Below are 4,873 nucleotides of genomic sequence, written 5' to 3' on the forward strand. Positions count from 1 at the left end.
ACTTCTTGAATTCCAAGCTCCAGCTCATTCCTTAGTTTTGGGAAATTCTCATCAACTATTTGTCTGAAAATGCTTTCTAATCTCTGCTCCTTTTCCTCTCCTTTGTTAATGCCCATTATTCTTATGTTTCCTCTCTTGATGGTACAGCTAGTTCTTGTATTTCTATTTCATTATTTTTCCTTCTTCTGTTTCTCTCTTCTTCCTTGTGATTTATTTCTAGATTTCTGTCTTTGATATCACTGATCCTTTCCTCCATTTGGTCGACTGTATTTCCCAGGCTTGCTATTTCATTTTTCAATTCTTACAGTGTGTTCTTCATCTCCAGAAGATCGATTTTGTTCTTTTTGAGGGTTTCAGTCACCTTGCTCTGCTCATCTAGGTGTTTTTTCAATTCCTTAAATTGTTGATATTACTCGTTTCGGAATTCACTGAGTTTTTTCAGAAGTACCATCCTGAATTCTCTGTCATTTAAGTCACATGTTTCTATGTCTGCAAGCTTATTTTCTAGAATTTTTTCTCTTTCTTTCTGATATGCCTTCTCACCTTGGTAGTTCTTGGTTTTTAATGGACTATTTCTCCATCTCAGCATTAATGGAAGTGTTTTCTGCTGTTTTTTTTTTTTTTTTCTGAATGAAGATTTATTATATAAAGGTCTCTCTTTATCCTGCTGCAAAGAAGGCACTTTTCTTTTGGTTTCCAGTAGGTGGCTTCTAAGTCTCTTGGATCTCTGCTTTATATAAGACTTTACAAATACCTGTTTTATTTTCTGATAGATGTTTAATCACACTCACTATTCTCAGTTTCAGTCCTTGTCAGTGTTAGCAATAGTTTCGGTAGTGTTAGCTCAGATTCCCCTGGGGCTCCTCGGTGATTGATCTCAGAGAGTATGGGGGCAGGGGCCCTCTGGTTTGGGGTTTGGGGGCCATGGCTCAGCCTCAGTTTTCCAACCGTGGCCGCTAAAATCAACTGTTGTTTCTCTGCCATCCCTGCTTTTCTGACTTTCCCATTTTTTTTATTTCTTCTTCTGACCTAATGACTGGGCGCTACCACTGGCCACGTGGAGCTCACAGCTCTCCCCCACAGGGCTGTTCAGGGAACTCACCACTCCCTATCTCTTCCCTCTCTTCCCACAGGGAGCTCTGGTTGCTAGAGGCAGCTTCTTTGTTTCCCCTAGTCCCCCGCCTGACTCACGTGGTTCTGACCTGCGGTAGCTCTTATGTACAGATCCCATACTCAGACGTGCTGGTGTGCAATTTGGGCATTTTTTGTTGAGTTTTAGATGTTCAGCTTATTATTTTTTCAAGGGGAGAGATCTGAGGACGTCTCTCACTCCTCCATGTTTAATCCAATTCTCTCCGACATTCTTGTTTCTTATAATTGGTTGAGGAGGAGTATCCAATGGTGATATTTTACATATCTCTTTGCCAGATTACACCATGGACTATTAGTGGTCTCTTTACTATTGGAAGCATCATCATTAGTGTTTTTAAATCTAATTAGGTTTGATAGCCAATTCCAGAAACCCCAGAATCAATTCATAAAATTCATCTTTTTAATTATTTTTAAATTTTTTATTTTTCAATTATAGTTAGTATAAAAGATTATATTAGTTTAAGGTGTACAACATGGTGATTAGACATTTATATTATGTACATAGTGATCACCCTGATAAATTCAGTACACATCTGACACCATACATAGTTTTGATAATATTATCGACTATTTTCCTTATGCTATTCTCTACATCCTCATGATTATTTATTTAGATATTTGAAATACAGCTTTATTCTGATTCTAAATGAAAAGGAATGGGAATGGTTGTAACAAACAAAGTTTCACCACTGAGTTTTGTGTTGTGACTGTAGTGGTCATATATTTGGAACCCAATAAGGAAACAACTGTGTTCCAAAACAGATAAATACATGGGTCCAAAATATAAAAGTTTTTTTCAATTACCACATTCATTCAGAAGACCGTTCATCTCCTTCAACATCCCAGATTAAGCACATGTTCTGCTTAGCTACATAACAAAGTGGCAAACACATTGCACCACTGACATCACAGGATTGCTGCCTATAAAACTAGACTTCTGATGCTGGTCTCCAGCTTCACTTTCTCACAAGTCATCATCCTCATTCATCAGAGCAGTTGTCTGAGCATCCTCTAGATCGTGCTCCTACTGTGCTGCCAAAGCTGGGTACACGACAATCTCTGGTGGGGTGAGAGCAGGTATGGTAACAAACTCCAAGTTAGGGTCTCTGATTAGTTTTCTAGCAAGCCAGAGGAAGGGCTTTTCAAACTTGTAGATTTTGGCAGAAATGTCATAGTATCGAAGATTCTTTTTTGGTGGAAGACAATTTATTTTGCCTTAACTTTCTAGTCCTTAATATCTACTTTGTTGTCACACAACACAATGGGGATGTTTTTAGATATTCATACCAGATCTCTATGCTGGTTAAGCACATTCTTGTATGTAATTCTTGAAGTTACCTCAAACATTATAATACCACACTGGGCTTGGATGTAATAGCCATCTCTCAGTCCACCAAACTCCTGATCAGCTGTGTTCCACACGTTGAAAACTTGATAGGTCCTCTGTTGGAGTGGAACACTAGGGGCTGGACCTTGACACCCAAGGTAGCTACATACTTCTCAAAGTACCAGTTAGATGATGTTTCACAAATGTAATTTTTCCAGTCCTACCATCACCATCTAATACAAGTTTGAACTGAACTTGGGGTTCTCCTTGGGCAGCCATCATGATGTTACTTCCGGAAACATCTCTGGGCCTGTCTGACTCCTCATGACTATTTTGTAACTACCAATTTGTATTTCTTAATCCTTTCCCCTTTTTCACCCATCCCTCAAAACCCCCTCCCATTTGGGAGGGATTACCATCAAAAAGTTCGGTAATTGAGTTTGTACCTTTTTTGTTTCTTCATTTATTTTGTTCTTCATATTTCACATGTAAGTAAAATCATATGGCATTTATCTTTCTCTGTCTTACTCCACTCAGCACAATGCCCTCTAGGTCCACCCATGTTGCCGTAGATGGCAAGATTTTATTCTTTTTCTATGGCTGACTAATATTCCATTGTATATGCGTGTTGCCTCTTCTCTAATCATTCATTCATTAATGGAAACCCAGGGAACCTCCATATCTTGACTATTGTAAATGAACATATGGATTCTCATGTCCCTTCGAAATAGTGTTTTGGGTTTCTTCAAATAAATATCCAGAAGTGGGATGACTGGGTCCTCCTTTGTCTCTTGTTATAGTCTGTTTTTAAGTTTATTTTGTCTGGTGTAAGTATTGCTACCCCAGCTTTTGTTTGTTTGTTTCCATTTTCATGAAACATCTTTTTCCATCCCTTTACTTTGAGTCTGTGTGTGTCTTAGGATCTGAAGTGAGTTTCCTGTAGGTAGCCTATGTAAAAGTCTTGTTTTCTTATCCATTCAGCCACTCTTTCCTTGGATCTGAGTATTTGATACATTTATATTTAAAGTAATTTTTGCTAGATATGTAGTTATTGCCATTTTATTATTTATATTTTGGATCCTTTTTTCTTCTTCTTAAAGAAGTCCCTTTAATATTTCTCGTAATACTAGTTTGGTGTTAATGAATTCCTTTAGCCTTTCTTTATCTGAGAAGCTCTTTATCTTTCCTTTGATTCTAAATGATAGATTTGCAGAATAGAGTAGTCTTGCTTGTAGGTCCTTGCTTTTCATCACCGAATATTTTGTGCCAGTCCTTTCCGACCTGCAAAGTTTCTGTTGAGAAATCAATTGACAGTCTTATGGGAGCTCCCTTGTAGGTAACTAACTGCCTTTCTCTTGCTGCTTTTAAGATTCCCTCTATGTCTTTAACCTTTGGCATTTTAATGATGATGTGTCTTGGTGTGGACCTCTTTGGGTTCATCTTGTTTGGGACCCTCTGTGCTTCCTGGGCTTATATGTCTATTTCCTTCACCAAGATAGGGAAGTTTTCCATCATTATTTCTTCAAATAGGTTTTCAATTCCTTGCCCTCTCTCTTCTCTGGTACCCTTACAATGCAAATGTTGGTATGCTTGATGTCCCAGAGATCCTTTAGACTATCCTTATATTTTTAGATTCTTTTTTCTTGTTGCTGTTTTCTGCTACCTTATCTTCCAAATCACTAATTCAATCCTCTGCTTCATTTAACCTACTGTTGATTTCCTCTAAGGTAGTTTTCATTTCAGTTATTGTATTCTTCATTTCTGTTTGGCTCTTTTTCTATCTCCATTTTTATGTTTTCTATTTCTTTGTTAAAGTTCTCACTGAGTTCATATATTCTTCCCTTAAGTTCATTGAGCATCCTTATAACCAGTGTTTTGAACTCTGAACCTGGTAGATTGCTCATCTTCTTTTTGTTTAGTTCCTTTTTTGGAGCTTTCTGCTGTTCTTTCATTTGGGATACATGTCTTTGTCACCCCATTTTGGCTGACTCTCTGCATTTGTTTCCATGTATTAGGTAGAGCTGCTCTGTCTCTCAGTCTTAGTAGAGTGACTGTATGTAGTAGGTGTCCTATGGGGCCCAGTGGGGCAGTCTCCCTAGTCACCTGAGTCGGGTGTTACAAGTGTGTCTTTTGTTTGGGTTGAGTTTGCCCTCCTATTGTAGTTGAACCTTGGTTGCTTTTTTCACATTAATGCCTCCGGAGGAATTGACCCTTGGGCTGATTGGTTGTAAGGACTGGTCATGACTACAGTCAAGGAACTTTTGTGCAGGGGCTGACCCTATGGAGTAGGATTCACTTTAGCAGAGCTCTGGTGCCTGCCCAGTCTGCCCTTTGGGTGTGTTGTCTTTGGATGTAGTCCCACGTTATACTCATGTCAAAGGAGGCTGCCGGGCA

At 38.7% G+C, this 4,873-nt stretch overlaps 1 pseudogene; it reads right to left on the reverse strand.

Moving 5' to 3' along the window:
* Nucleotides 1–2,116: 2,116 nt before the first annotated feature.
* LOC120612314 (GTP-binding nuclear protein Ran-like) lies at nt 2,117–2,869 on the reverse strand (annotated as a pseudogene).
* Between the last annotated feature and the right edge of the window lie 2,004 nt (nt 2,870–4,873).

Source organism: Pteropus medius, unplaced genomic scaffold (assembly GCF_902729225.1).
Source record: "Pteropus medius unplaced genomic scaffold, Ma_sr-lr_union100, whole genome shotgun sequence".
In the NCBI taxonomy this organism is placed as follows: domain Eukaryota; kingdom Metazoa; phylum Chordata; class Mammalia; order Chiroptera; family Pteropodidae; genus Pteropus; species Pteropus medius.